The sequence below is a fragment of the Neomonachus schauinslandi genome, chromosome 11 (assembly GCF_002201575.2).
Source record: "Neomonachus schauinslandi chromosome 11, ASM220157v2, whole genome shotgun sequence".
Lineage (NCBI taxonomy): Eukaryota > Metazoa > Chordata > Mammalia > Carnivora > Phocidae > Neomonachus > Neomonachus schauinslandi.
In genome coordinates this window covers 32,671,810-32,688,249 of record NC_058413.1, presented here as the reverse complement: position 1 = coordinate 32,688,249, position 16,440 = coordinate 32,671,810, and the positions used below count along the sequence as shown (strand labels likewise).

Genomic DNA, 16,440 nt, shown 5'->3' with positions numbered 1-16,440 from the left:
AAAATGAAGTCTAAACTCCTCAACAGGCCATGCAAGGCCATGCAAGAGCTGATCCCTGCTCTCCTCCCTCATCCCTGCCCTCTCCCCATTCTGTATTACTTTCTGCTCTGTTCTCCAGTAATACCAAATGTTCCCCTCACCGCCAGGTGTTTCTACATGATGCTACTTCTCTCTGGAAAGTTCTGCTCTCCTATCTTATCTAATTCTTATTTATTCTTCAAGTACAGCTTAAAAATCTCTTCCTGTGGAAGGTCTTCCTTGCTCCCCACTCCCACTCCACGTTTCGGTAAGAAGGCCCTCCTACATGCTGCAGAAGCTTTGGGCACTTTCCCTACCACAGCATGTCTCACACCCTAGCAAGTTGTAAGTTCTTGTACACATCAGGGCTCCCTTTTGCCTAACTCAACATTTCTTCCTAGATCTGACCCTATATACGGCACATAGTTCAACAAACATGGGATACTGAAATGAAATGTACTCGGTTCATGTTTTTCTTGGAAAATAAAAGAAAGGAGATGCTTTTAGCCTGGAGTCAGCTGACAAAGCATTGAAAAATGCATGTAAAACCGTTTATTCACCCACAGTTTTTAACACTGGACCTCAACTCCCCATATAACCATCTATTGTTTAATGACCTGACATTTGAGGGGTAACAGTTACATGAATTCATGCCAGTACATTAAATTTGCCATGTATGTATATTGTGAATTTAAGTACTGAGATATTTGTAATGAAATAACATGATATCTCTCATTTTTATCAATATAGAAATTACCATGAAAGCAATGAGTATCATCTGTTTTTCCCACAGCAGATTATTTCCCTCTAATCGTCTTGTCTCTGTTTGTGCCTTGGCAGGGGTATTAAATTGTGCATGAGTAGGATGGCAATTTAAGTGATGTGTTGTTCTCCTTTTGCTTCTAGCAAAATGATATAATAAAAGGGATGATATGATATCCTTAGAGACAAGGCAGCCATATGGCTAATTGTTAATGTGGTTGAGTAATTAAATGACTACGTCTCAGTGATAGGGATCAATGTCACAGTAATTTTCTATATGGTTATAAACCTCCTGATCCAGAGTCCTTTTCTTGATCCTGCTGCATTTAATATTTTCATGAATTCCTCAAATGAATTGTACAGAAAAAATGCTTTTGATGTTTATAAAGGTAGATAAAGGTAAAGGGCTAGTATTGAGTATTCAGGTATTGCTCAGTCTTCACTGAATAAATGTGTATTCTGTATTTATCAGGAATACTTATAGAATTCCTGTTATGTGCCAGGCATTGTGGTAGCCTCAGTGGTAGTCTCACAATGTAACTGTGAAAAGCCATATTTCCTGTCTTCTGGAGATTCACCATACAGCAGCTCTTCAGACAAGAATCAAATGATTACAGGGAGAATTATTTAATTACAATGGAGTTACATGTCCATATGTGATAAGGTCATAAGCAGGGAAACTTCATTTAACTGAGCTGGGATCAGAAAATATGTCCTAAGTAGCTGCATATAATCTCCTTCCTTTGTAATAACAAGAGCTGGTGAAATGGGCAGACTAGAACACAGTGAAACTGAACGCAGGTCAATAGGTGATTCTGAATTGAATCCAAAGTCATCACCTTTATGAGAATCGAAGGGAGATTATGTGGTTTGGCAATATCCCAAAACCAGTTGTAGAAACCAGATCTGTAGTTGAGAGAAGAAAGGACTTAAAGGGGAAGTAATAGATATGTGCAAATATTTGAAGAGCTGTCATATGGAAGAAATACTGCATTTAGTTTTCAATTTTCTGAAGGGCAGAACAAGGACCAATGTTTGGAACCATAGGAAGGCAAATTTCTGCTCTACAGAAAGAAGGTCTTAACACCTGGAACTGTCTGAATGTGGAACAGGGTGCCTTGGGGGAGCCACCTACAGTTTTAAAGCTGGGAATGACAATCCAAGCAGAACTGCTGAGTCTAGTGTTAAAGCAGAATCAGTAGAAATTTCCATTGTTTGGAGGATCAACACTCCATGTATTAACGATCCTGCTGCTTGTCAGACCAATTTTGTCTTTCTGTCCTGGGATCTGAGATTCCTCAATCTCTGACAGAGGGTTTGTCCAGTTCTGGGATAAATCTATTGGCTTAAATTACAATAATTCTCTAGAGTAGAAGAAGTAGAAAAGTCTTTTAACTTTAATGGAAATAGAGATATCCATTTGTAAAACTTGACACATGGAAAACCAACTCCGATTTATCTGAAGATTGAACTATTTTGTTCTTTCATTCAGTCATTTGCTCCCTCTGCAAAATATGCAGAGTATGGTGTCCTGTGGTTTGGAAGATATAAAGATTAATTAGTTGCTGATCTTGACTGCAAGGAGTTTATAGTCTAACAGAGAATAGTGATGTAACTAAATAGCTGTAATTCAGAGAAGGAGACATTTATTTTAATAAAGATGTTAAGAATAATGAGATTAGAGGCACCTGGGTGGCTCAGTCGGTTAAGTGTCGGCTCTGGTCATGGTCCCGGAGTCCCACGATCAGTCCCGCACCGGGCTCCCTGCTCAGCGGGGAGTCTGCTTCTCCCTCTGCCCCTCACCCTGCTCGTGTTCTCTCTCTTTCTCTCTCAAATAAATATATATAATCTTAATTTAAAAATTTTTTAAAGACTAATTAGATTAGCTAGAGTTGAGTATTTTGCCAGTGTGAGAAAAGCCTTTATCATTTACACTGTTTACAATAATTACCATAAGTTAAACTGATATTCCTTTTAGAGATATGCCAATCAGAGTGTGAATATTAGGTTGTATAGTAGTACACCTTATAAAAAAGATGTTATCACAGATTTTCAGAAATAAATTGATAATGCTAATGCAATTTTGCTTTTCACCAAGTACTGTCTTTTAATGATTCAAGTCAAAACACTCAAGAATATGTTCACAAGGGGCGCCTGGGTGGCTCAGTTGGTTGAGCGACTGCCTTCGGCTCAGGTCATGGTCCCAGGGTCCTGGGATCGAGTCCCGCATCGGGCTCCCTGCTCGGCGGGGAGTCTGCTTCTCCCTCACCCCCTGCTTGTGTTCCTGCTCTCGCTGTCTCTGTCTCTGTCAAATAAATAAATAAAATCTTTAAAAAAAAAAAAGAATATGTTCACAAACATTAGCTAGTATGATCTCCGAGTGACATGCTAGCATGTTTGTATGTGCATAATGAATACTTCTCTACTCATCTCACTTCCTTCTTATCGTGTTTGTTCATTTGCTCAAACCAAGAAATCAACACCTATTTTTGCCTTTCTCATGTTCTTCATTATTTGTAACTTTACAAATTCTATATTATGGGTACAATTAGTTGTATGACTGTTTTAACACAGGTTTGTATTTAAAGATTGCATTTAGACTTGTCCTTCCTCCCCCATAGAGTCTAAGATTAAATGTTAGAACCCTACATCTTCCACTGTCTTGTGACTTTTCAAGATAGGGCCAGTGAAGTGGACACTTAATGTGTGGGATTGATCCTGAAAATTAAAGGAGTATTAATTGGAAAATTAATGACATAAAATCAGTCTTATGTATATTAATCACAATGTGATATCCAACAATAAATATATCCTAGTTACATACTGATCATTCCTTAAATTAAGCACATTATAATTTAAAATTTTAAATATTTATAGAGAGATAAGAAAGCTATTGTGAAAGTCCCAGAGGATTTAGAAAAATACAAATCTGGATTTGAATACCAGTTCAACTATTTATACAACTTCAAGCAATTTAATGAGGCCATCTGAGCCTATATTTTCAGCTACTTGTTAGATGAGGATATGAAACATTTTATAGGATCAGAAATATTGTATATAAATGGTTTAGCACCATGTCTGGCATATAAAAAGCCCTTAACAAATGTAATCACTCTAATAATATTGAATAATTAAAACAAGAAAGTCAAATAAAAGATTTGTTTGATAAATAATATTCATCAAAATCATAAAAATGATACATGAATATTAATCTCTATGCATATACACTTTTAAGAAGTAATATACTTAATCTCTTATAACTGTAGTATAGTGAAGGAATATTGCTATTGACTTAATACTCTGATAGTTGTTTTAGGATTTTTAGTCTGTGAAGGTATATTTTAAGGATCATGGCTGGCCCTTGGTGTACTGCTCTCTACACAATGCTTCCGATGGTCCCATGAATGTAAAGCACTGAGCAAGCTCCTGTGAAGGAAATGAGCAGGGATCTTGATCCCTGACCTCAAAGGGCTGAATCCAATGGTAGAGATACAGCTTACTGACAAAAATTATAATGTAAATAAAAACTACCATCATTAGTTAAGCAGACTAGGTGCTATTAAAATTCAAAAGAAAGAGATTTTATTTTTAAGGGCAGAATAAAGAAAGATTGTGTGAGGGTATGGATATTTGTGAATTCATTATTGAGTATATTATACTATAAGAATGTGACACAGAGCCACATTCCTCTTAGTCCCCTTTACTTTGAATTAAATACCTGCTCCCACTTAATTCCTTATTAATCTTCAAAGTAATAAATGGAGTCAGAAAAATCTCCATGTATTTCTGGGAATGAATGTTCTAGACAATCACCATTGTTCCAGAAGCCAGGGGTCCTTTCTAAAAGGATTCACAAGACAGAATATTTTACATGTGCGCCTTACAGTGGGAATGGCGAGAATGCTCTTTACTTCATCCTACAATCCCATGGCAGCCATGAACTATATTTGCTCAGCAGTACTGAGCCCTGCCTTGACACTAAGTTGCCATGCTGCTCATAAAAGCAGAAGGAAGAAATGAAGGGAGCTATGTTTGGCTTAATCACACACATTTTCAAATAGTCATCCTGGCATCTCTGAATGCCTTTCCCGTAGGTACTGAAGAAATTACTTCATTTTTTTTTAACCAGAGATAATCATTAGATTGTATGATTAATTTTTTTAAATCCCTAAATAAGAATGTTTGACGGCAAATATGCCATGCAGTTCTGGGAAAACTATGTTCTGAATATGGCTTAAATACATTTCTCTGTAATTGTCTAATTTTTCAATTTCAGTATAATAACTCTCTCATGCTTGTAGAAAAATCTTATTATTCTAACCTATATATATAAATATCATAAATTTCAGTCTGATTTAATATGCCAGAGAACCAGTTTAAGTTTTATTTAAAATACATTTAATATGAAACAAACTCCTTATTTTAGGAGGCGTGTTGTACTTAACCCCAAAACACTAATGTCATAAACTGTATTTATGAACTGTTTTCATTGATTTTGTTTTTGAGTTATCTTTTTTTTTTCAAAAACAGAACAAAGGGATTGGATTGGTGGAGAGAATTTACACACAATGGATCCTGCCCACATCTATAGAAATATGCCGCTGAGTTTATAGTCTTCTTGCATCTACTGGCAGCTCCACAGTGACAGATTTAAGAAATTGAAAAGAGGTTAAATAAAGTACAGATGAGAATAACTAGAATAAAATTTGAACTTTAAAATAAAGGCCTTGAGACTTCTCTTAGAAACAGAATGACAAAATTTAACTACTGAAAACCATAGAATATTACAGTTTTGGAATTGGAATTGTCCAGATTGTGGAAGTTAATCCAAATACAGTATTGGAATAATACAATGATTTGTTTGTTTTTATTTTCTTTTTAATAACATATAGTACTCTTCCTCAGAATTGTCTTTGGTCTGGCCAATTTATTTGTTTTGATTAGGAGAAAATTGCTTATGACTTAGAGGAGTGACTATTTTTTCTTTATCTATCCTAAAACCATGTCTCCATCTCCAGCACACGGGACTGGCTGTTGAAGAAGTGGCCATGGGTACCCAGGCAGAGCCAGACTGACTAGATGTTATTTGGAGTAAATATGAGAGTGTGTGTACGTCTGTTTGGGAGTGCACATGAGGAACTTTAAGGCCTGGATATCCGTAGGTCTACCTAGAATTTCTTTAGAAGCTCCTGAATATTCCTAGATCTGCCCTACCGCCATTGTACCAATTGGCATATAGAAAAAATGCCATATGGCAGACCTGATTAGGAATTTCAGAGGACAGTATTCCCTTTTGAATCAGATTCCCACCTAAACTCATTCATTTAAATAACAGTGTGTACTCAGAAAGCCTTGTCAAGCCTAGCAGAAGATGCTACATTCAGATTCAGTGCTATACCCTGAGCTCTATTTGGAAACTACACTGATTCCAGTAACATCTGTTTGCCCACTGCTGCCTCTTTGACTACAAAGGGCTTGTAATCCAGTCAGTGGGTTAAAAAGAAAGAAAGTAACCTTCAGTGAAAATGGATATCTCAATCAGAAACTGTGCCTGCAGTCTCTGCTAAGAGACACAAAACAGCTAGTGGACTCCTGTCTTTCCAATCTGACTTTGCATTTCTTTTCCATCGTTCTCATTGCAAAAAGTAGCACTTTTTTATTCATCAGTCCATCTTTCCTTTTTAAGGATTAGAAAATTCTTAATCATTTCTTTGCTCTTTTGTGTGTCACTGTGGGGAAAAAAAAAAAACCTATCAAGGACCAGTGATTTCTCGAAAAACCAGTGAAAGAAATCCAGGCACATGTTTTCTTTTCTTTTATCTTTGAACTGGGCACTAAATCTCTGCACAATGTGAGTGATTTTGAAAGCATTATTTTCAATAATGTCAGTCTGTCAATTTAAATATGTTCTGTATTATGTGGTGACAAGATCAGACCATTTATATTCAGATAGCTTTTGAAAGAAAAATAGGAGGCAATGAAACTCCTTTGAAGTTTTTGACATTAGACTTTGACGGAAGTAAGAGATTTCTTCTTTTTCTCCTTTTTCTTCTTCTTCTTCCTCTTCTTCTTCTTCTTCTTCTTCTTCTTCTTCTTCTTCTTTTACTGTTCTCAGCTTAGATGTAATGATTAAAGTACTTAGCATTGATTTTCCATAGATTGGCAATGTTTTCTTATTAACATCCACTTTACATAACAAGTGGTCTTGCTCTAATATTCTTGATATATATGATAAAATCATCCAAACTCTATTCTCCTTCCCTGCCCTAAGTAACATTTATTAAAGCAGGTTTTTGTTGTCTCTTAAACTGTATTTGAATGTTGATATTTCTACTCAGTAGATATGTTCCAATAGTGCTGTGTAACTAGACCAAAAAAAAAATGCAAGTACAGTATTCCTGGGAATTTGTAAGTATTTCTTGTGTTAAGGCAGAGATTTAGCTGAAACCCAGGATAATTATTTTCAAATCTTAAAATAGATTCATGAGAAAGATATGCAGAGAAGACACAAACACATTCAGGTAAAACCAGTTGTTTTTATTTTTCCGACTAGGACCTTGGCCTCAAAACTCTACATAAAATTACTGGCTCTGCTAAACCAGGCTCTGCTTAAGATATAAAATAGCAGCAGACCTAGTGGCCTCCTAGGTGTCTTTCTTCTTGGCCTATATCTGATTTGAAACTTAATGTTGCATCCTTTTAAAGCTTTCGTAAACACAAGGAAATCATGAAAGAAAATGAAAGCATTCCTAAGGTGTAATCTCAACTGGTTAAACCATTATCCAAAAGGTTAGCTGCATAAACCCTACCTATCCTGTTTTTGCTTCACTTTTACAAGTCCCAACACATGAGAGAGAGATAGACAAGGCCAAGAGAGACTGTACATGACACTACAGTATAATCTTTTCTGTCAGTGTACCCACTGGCTTTGCTCTCAACAACAAAAGTGTCCATTTCCTAGAACCCTACCCGGACCTCTTTACCTTGGAAGTGGAGTTTAGAAAGGGAGAAGCTTCGTGGCCTTGGTGCCCATCAATAATATTTCTTCTTGCACATATGAAAGGTATGGTGCTACAGTAAGAGGAACATAGCGTGGGGATCCCATGGACTTGAATTCAGTTCATAGATTTGGCAGTTATGGAACTGAATGTCTTTTTCTTTAATGTCTTTAATTAATCTTAGTTGTCTCATCTTAAATGTGTATAATTAAAGCTCTTTTTCAGGATTATTTGAAAATTAAAATTAAAATTAAACATAACAACTGTCACATAGGAATGCAAGGCTGGTTCAACACTCATCAATATAATTTGTCAAACTAACAGATTTGACAGGAAAACTACCTGATATATCAACAGACACAGAAAAAAATAACTCAACATCTATAATGTTAAAAACTTCAGCAACCTAGGAATAGAAAGAAACTTCCTCCATTTGATATAGGGCATTTATAAAACACTTAACATCTAACATTATGCTTAATCATGAAAGACTACTTTCCCTCTAAAATCGAGAATTAGGCAAGACTGTCTACTTTCACCACTCCTACTCAATATTTGCATTGGAAGTCCTAGAAAATAAAATAAGGATAGAAAAAGAAAAGGTATTCAATTGGAAAATAAGAAATTAAACTACTCTATTTGCAGACAAACATTCTTGTCTATGTGGAAAATTCCAAGGAATCTACAAAATTTTTCTATACATTAGCAATGCACAGTTAAAAACTGGAAAACTAAAATAAAAAAAAAAAAGATATTACCTTTTTAAAAAGCTCCAACAAAATGACATAGTTAGCTATAAGTCTAATAAAATAGTGCAAGATTTGTATGGACAAAACTATAAAAATATGAAATCAAAGAAAAAAAACCTTAAGAAATGATCATACTGGGTTCATGGACTGGAAAACTTGATATAGTTAAGATGTTAATTCTCCCCAAAGTGATATAGAGATTTAATTCAATCTCAATTGTAATATCACAACAATTATAGATAAGCCAATTATCAATTATAAATAAGCTGATTGTAAAGTGTATAAGGTAAGATAAAAATAACTCTAATAGCCAAAGCAATTTAAAAAAAGATCAAAGTTGGAGGACTAGCACTGCCTGTTTTTAAGATATCCTATAAAGCTAGAGTAGTCAAGACAATGTGGTGTAGGTGAAAGGATAAACAAATCATCAAAAGAACAGAATAGAAAACCCAGAAAGCAACCTAATAAGTATGGACAATTGATTTTTGATAAAGTTATAAAGACAATTGAATGGAGAATAGACAGTCTTTTAAGGAATAGTTGACTACCAGACAGCCATATGCCAAAAATGATTGTTGTTTTATACCTCACACTGTATATAAAAAATTAACTTAAAATATATTATGGACCTACATGTCAAATATAAAAGTATAAAAGCCTACAATAAAATGTTCGTAACCTGGGGTTAGGCAATGATTTTTCAGATATAGCACCAAAAACAGGATTCATAAAAATTTACTTCATCGCAAATAAAAACTTTGCTCTGCAAAGGACACTATTAGGAAACAAAACAAAACAAAACAAAACAAAAAAAGGAACCACAGACTGAGATAAAATACTAGCACATCACATATCAAGTGAAGGATTTATATCCAGAATATATAAAAGACTCTCAAAACTTAATAATAAGACAAAAATGCAATGAAAAAAATGGGCAAAATATCTGAACAGACTTCACCAAAAAATATATATGGAAGACAAAAAGCACAGGTAGGGATGCTCAATAACATTAGTCATTAGGGAAATTCAAACTAAAACCACAATGAGTTATCACTACAAACCTATTAGAATGTTTAATAACAACCAAAATCCTGTTGATGATTATACAATGCAACAGGAACTCTCTCATATACTGTTGGTGGTACAGCCACTTTTGAAAAAATTTGACAGTTTCTGAACTCATCATTTGACCCAGTAAGCACACTTCTATGCATTTATGAGAGCTCAAAACCTTCATATGAATGTTTATAGTAGCATTATTCATAATCACAAAAACTGAACACAACCCAAATGTCCTTCTACGGATGAATAGATAATCAAATTGTAGGACATCCTCTCAATGAAGTTACTACTTAGTATTTAAAGGAACAAATTTTTGATACCTATAAAAATGGATGATTCTCACATGCATTCTGCTAAGTGAAAGAACCTAATCTTAGAAGTTATATAGTGTATGATTCTATTTATGTGGCTCTCTGGAAACAGCAAAAAATAGGGGTAAAAAGAACAGATCATATGATTTTTAAAAATTGAAAGTCAGATGATATTAAATTAAAACTTAAATTCTGATTTTCTGTAAAATGTATATTACTGAGAAGAGTAGGTTGTACATAATTGGTGGTTAATTATTAGCCAACGTAATAATTAAACATAATAATAATAACAATAATATATACTTCCCTTATTATTTATCCCTTATCTTTTAAAATGGAAAACGTAATACTAATAGCTAAAATTTTCTCATCCTAAACTCATTGAAAAAATATCCAGAATCAATACTACTTTTCTGTTTTCTTTTCTAGTATAAGCTACATTTTCCCATTCTTAAGCTTTTGAAATGTGCTTTCAATTATAAAAATATCAAACTATGTTCAAAAGAAGATGTGGGAATTGCCAACCTTTGGCACAGTATGGTGAAACCCATCAGTAAAAACAGCAGAAGTAGGTGGAAGCAGTGGGAAGTTCTGTAGTTACAAATGTTCATGGCAGGCTAAAAATATAGAACAGGTTGTGCCCTGATGCTGTGCTAGTTAGCCTAGTCATTCTTGTGTTTGGGTTCAGAGTCTACACATCAGTTGCTTCTAATTGAGTTACTGGTTTCATGAATGACAGTGTGTGGTTGGAACGGATTGGATCAGATGTTTAGTCTTTCAAAATGCCATCATAGACCTGTGAGATGTAGTGGGAGTCTTCAGATCTTCCCCACTTCAAGGAGAGGGTATAATCCAGGTTTTCTTACTGGGTCCATGCACTTGGGCCAAAACCCAGATCCCATCTCTGAGTTCTTCAGTGTGGAAGAGGCTGTATTGTTGTTGGCAGTACTGTAAATATTATAACTTTGCAGCTTGTCAGATGTAATATAAAACTTCAAATTTTATATCCTAATCCAAACCCAAGATTTGTTTTCATTTGCAATCACCTTTCATGAGGCAGGCAAGGAAGATCAGGAGTTCTGTTTACCTCTTTACACACACACACAAAATGATGGGGAAAAGCTCAGCTACAGATTTATCTTGTACTTCTGTTTTTATTTTTTCCTCCTGTGCATTCTAAAGAAAGCCCTTTGCATCATAGCATATTTCACAAATACCAGGAATCTCTATTACTCTCAGCTTCAATTGCTGCGAAAATCTGTTTGAGTCCTAAAAGGGGAAGCAAGGAAATGAATAGCCATTGAGGGGGAAGAGTGGGATTTGGAATAGCTCCACTAATATGTAGATCATTGTTTTTATAAGGATAATGTTCATATTTATGACACTACCATATAAACATTTAATTTAAAGAACAATCTCATTTGTATTTCAAAAAGCATTATAGGTTATAGGTTGTGTGAGCATTGAAGTTTCAGAACCCTGTTTCATGAAAAGTAAATGTCTCTTGATGTCCCCTTGACATTTTAATCTTCACCGGAGTAGGGAGTTTTATCTCTTTGTTCACTGCTGTATCCCATTGTCCAGAAAGAATATGTAGCATCTCTGAGAATGAATACTTGTCACATGAAGATATTCATTGGTAAACTCATTAATTAATTGGGTCTCATTTAAGTCTTTCTTTTTGTAAATGCCTGTTTGCATATTATATATGCAGACGCAGTGCCACATGCTGAAGCTGGGTCTGTGAACAAGGCAGACATGGTCCTTGCCCTCATGGAACTCACCAGGCATCTAGAGAGACTGTATGTTAAATATAACCTCATAAATACATAAATGCAAACATGAAATTCTATTAAATTAAAGTATGTTTTGTTGTTCTTGTTTCAGAGAGAGAGAGCAGGAGTAGGATGGGATGCAGAGGGGAGGGGGAGAGAGAACCCAAAGCAGGTTCCATGCCCAGTGTGGAGCCCCACACAGGGCTCGATCTTATGACCCTGAGATCATGACCTGAGCCAAAATCAAGAGTCAGATACTGAAACAACTGAGCCACCCAGGCACCCCAAAGTATATGTTTCTTTTTTTTTTCTTTTTTTAAAGATTTTATTTATTTATTTGAGACAGAGAGAATGAGAGACAGAGAGCATGAGAGCGAGGAGGGTCAGAGGGAGAAGCAGACTCCCTGCCGAGCAGGGAGCCCGATGCGGGAATCGATCCCGGGACTCCAGGATCATGACCTGAGCCGAAGGCAGTCGCTTAACCAACTGAGCCACCCAGGCGCCCCCAAAGTATATGTTTCTAAGAGGACATACAGCAAAGAAAATGAATCTATTTGGGGTGGGCTGTGTGACTTGGAAATTAGACTCTAGACAAGAGTACACACAGAAAAAGATAAAAATGAAGGCTCTCATTTCACCTTCAGGACTTTTGAAGTATATTTCATCAATTTATAAAATCCTTCGTAACTCTGTGCCTTCCTTACAGTATTCTGTCTTGCATTAGACTTATTAGAGAGCTTTTCCTATTCATCTTTCTTACTAAGATATTTTAATTGAATGAGATAAATTTTTATTTTACTAATTACTCTTGTTTAAAGACTGTGTGTATATTGCTTACTTTTGTCTCCTGCACAGAGTCTTGCACATGGCAAGCCAGTCAAAATACAATAAAATCAATAAAATCAATAGTTGCCTTTTCCATGATTACTTATAAACATTTTAGAATACTTGTAATTTATGACCCAAAAAAACCCCTGAAATTTTTTCTCTAATGGTAAAAGTGCATAATGTTGCTTTCTGTCCCTGAAGGTTATGCTGAAAGCCCCTCCTACATCTACCACTACATGTGGGTAGTGGATAATCTTCATTCATCTCTCCAGATCCATCCTGCACCATTTTTCACCTCGTCCTACTCCCCAGGAAGCAGATACCTATGGACTACAACAACCAAGAGCTTGCACGACCTCTAGCTACTATTTAGATTTGACCAGTTGGGAAGTATCAGCAGCAGATTAGAAGCTGACGAAAGAGAGGTTGGGGTATTTTATTTCCCGGGCTCCCTCCATGCCCTCCTGTGGATTTACAGTGGCTGCATTCTTCTAGATCAGCATAGACGTTCTGTCAGATTCCCTCTCCTGCTATAATCGTCTCCAGGTTCTTATGTCTACTCCCTCTCCCTGCTCTGCAGGCCCACGGTGATAAATTTTCTGGCCCTTGTTAGTTGTAAGGAGCTTCATCAATGTTTATTGGTTTCTCTTAGTTCTGCCCACCCCTTTGTAAATTAAAAAAAAAAAAAATTACTAAATTTGCTTCAATTACTGAGTTAGCCATCCCTATTCTACGAAGACTCTGATACAAGAGACATACTTGTCTTTGTTCCTGAAGGAGAGTAAAACTGAAAAATGAGTGAAGAACAAACTATTGTAAAAGAACTTTCTGAGTAAACAAAGAAGTTACATGTTTTATTGCAAAGGGCAGAGGCCTTTGCGTCAGATGGACCTGGTTTGTTTCAAGCTCCAGCACTTCCTACACGTGGGACTGGAGACAAGTTACTGACACCCTTTGCATCTCAGGATTTTCACATGTAAAGTGGGGATGAAAAGTCATAACAGGACTAGTATGAGAATTACTGATAACATATAGGATGCTCCTGGCACTTTGTAGGCAATCAGTAAATGGTGCTTTTATCACTAGCAATAACCTCTGCCAAAAAGGGCACACTCTAGCAACAAATCAGAAATGTTCCTTTGAAGAAAACAGAGCTACACTGATTTTGGTAAGGAAGATAAGAAGAAAATTCTGTGTGCGTTTATGCTTTTTCCCCCAATGCTTATTATTTAGATAAATATGCTTTGTTTATATCTACTATTATAGGAAGGTGTGCTTGGATTTTATAAAATCAAATGGCATCCTGAGACACCTCCCTTTCTTGGACCATTGATTCTAAAATATTTCTGAGAGAGGTATAAAGTTGTACTAAACCACAAAATTCATCTTGAGATTGTAACAAGAGTCAGACAACTACATTTTTTATGGACAAAACTTCTTATGGACATAATGTAAAATCAAGTAGGTCATAATATCATATTATTTTGCTACAAATCTTCCAAAAATTCTTCTAACAATTTACTTGGTAGAATTTTCAGAGTTCATTCTATAAAAATATATTTTTTTTCGCATGAGTCCTTAGGATGAGTTAGTTTTCTTGAAGAGAAATTTTACTGAAAGAGTAGATCTTTTGAAAAATCTGTATTTTGCACTAAGAAAATCAACCATTTTGGGGGCACCTCAGTGGCTCAGTAGGTTGAGCATCAACTCTTCGTTTTAGCTCAGGTCATGATCTCATGGGTCATGATATGGAGCCCCACATTGGGCTCTGTGCGGGGAGTCTGCTTGAGATTCTCTTCCTCTGCCCCTCCCCATACTCCCTCTCTCTCTTACTCTCTCTCTAAAATCAATCAATCAATCTTTAAAAAGAAAGAAAATAAACCATTTTTTAATTTACTCTCCAATTTCCTCTCTGAAATTTTATCCAATTAAAACTCTATATCAACTCAAAGCCCATTGAGTTTAAATGGTATCTAATGGCAACTTTTTCTCCTTTGGTGTCAGATTTCTAGAAGATATCTTATTTGTAATTCCACCTCTTGTACCTTTGTGTATATACAAGTGATATTGTCATTTCATTAGATCCCTTTAAATATGTCAGCATTTAGGAAGTGCTCTTAGAACAATTGGAAGTAGTAATTGTTGCTTGAGAAAAATCTGTTCTAAATATAGGAAATGACACACTTTCTGCAGTTTATAGATTTACCCTTGAACTCATGAGCTGCATATGCTTACCAAAATTGACATGTTACTATGGTCTCTTTTCTAGTTATTAGCTTTAAAGGAAGAGTTATCAAGTATTATTTAAGGGTAACAGGTAAAGTCAATAAGGAAAGAAATGGAACTTTGGAACATTGAAGAAATAAATTCCGAATATACTGTGGGGGTAGCTGATGTTAATCATGCCATGCAAAGAACAGATACTGTTAGTTATGCCAAGCAGAATGTGACGACTTTTAATGTGGAACTTTGAAAAGAAACTTTATACTCTTTAGAACGTTAGGACATCAGACTTTCTGCTTAAATTATATAGGTGTCCAGCAAAGATGATCTGTATAATAGCTTTGGAAGCATTCAGTAGTTCAGGAAATGAGAGAGCACTATGCTGAAGATGCATAGGAAGAAAATGCAGAGCTGTGGGAAGGACATTTATTCATTGTCAAAATTTTTTTCCCCAATTTAAGTGTTGCATTTGACAAATATTTTAAGCAGTTATGTTTTGTATGGAGAGTTTTCTACCTTATATGCATAATCCTTTGAAGAAAATGTGTTGAACCCAAGAATTATAAGTAAAGACAGAGAAATAGGAAGAGGAATATGCCAGAAAGAATCCACTAAGATTACCTTCATAGACAAGACTTCACTGGCATTGCCACCTGGATTAGGAGTTTCTCTTGTGGTTTTATAATGTGCTGTGTGTATTTCATCATGCTTTTTAGCATAAAATCTGTTTTTATGTTTCTCCTTCCCCTGTGAGTGAGCATTATGTAATACTCAACACTGAGTCAAGGCCTGGCCCAGAGAAAGAACTCAAGAATTGTTTGAAATTATTACATAAATGATAAACTGATGAATAAAAATCAGTCAATCACTTCTTAAAGGAAGTCCCATTATATAGCAGTACCTGTATTTTCATAGCATTTCAGACAATTTGCATGTATATACTTATTTATTTTTGTTTGGTCAGTGTCTGAGTCTCAACTAAAATAGAAGTCCCTTGAGGCCAGGAATTACTGTCTACCTTACCTTACTCACCACGGTGTCCGCAGAGTGCCTTCAGAGAGCACAGGCCTAGTTAATATCTGTTGAATGACTAGGTGAATACCAGAATGAATCAAATGACAGGAAACACTGACAGCATTGGTGAGCATAATTAAGTTAGTCTCACCCCATATTGGTTTATGAAATAGTATCTACCGATTCAGTAGTCCTCTTTCACCCAAAGAACGGTTGAAACTTTCACTCATGTTTGAATATTGTAAGAAAGGGAAATGTAGAAGTAGCTCCTTTTTGAAGCTACATGCTGGGGTCAGGGGATTAAGGTGAATAGTATTATTTTAAAGTTCCCATTAAGGCCATTTCTCTGAGGCCAAGGGGCATTTCTCTCTCAGTCAACATCTTTGTCATCAACTCTCACTGTCTTCTCTCTATGCAACTTCCCTCTCCCCCACTCCACCCCCCAAATATTTATGCCTTTACTCCTATGTTCTGCTAGAGTAAAAGGCTCTTCTCCACCAGGGCCCAGAAACAGAAAGCTGACCATTTAATAACCTACATTGGTGTTTCTTAAAAGAATGTTATCAGATCACATTACAAAAGATTAAAAGGTATAGAAACTTACTAGGACAGATTTGCCCTATGTTATTTCTTGGATGTAGTGTAGAAAACACTAGTTGGTCTTTAAGGGGAATTGTCTGGTATTTTTATAGGATTTCAG

At 35.7% G+C, this 16,440-nt stretch overlaps 1 protein-coding gene across 2 annotated transcripts in view; it reads left to right on the top strand.

The window, feature by feature from the left end:
• The window catches only part of ANO3 (anoctamin 3), a 416,780-nt gene that overhangs the window by 198,629 nt on the left and 201,711 nt on the right, over window positions 1–16,440 (top strand). The window contains exon 1 of one of the 2 annotated variants that reach the window (XM_021685870.1): window positions 16,309–16,330. The exons of the other annotated variant lie outside the window; for it this stretch is intronic. The gene's annotated coding sequence lies outside the window, so the exon portion shown is untranslated. Of the gene's footprint in view, window positions 1–16,308; window positions 16,331–16,440 lie in introns of those variants that run through there. 2 annotated transcript variants of the gene reach the window in all.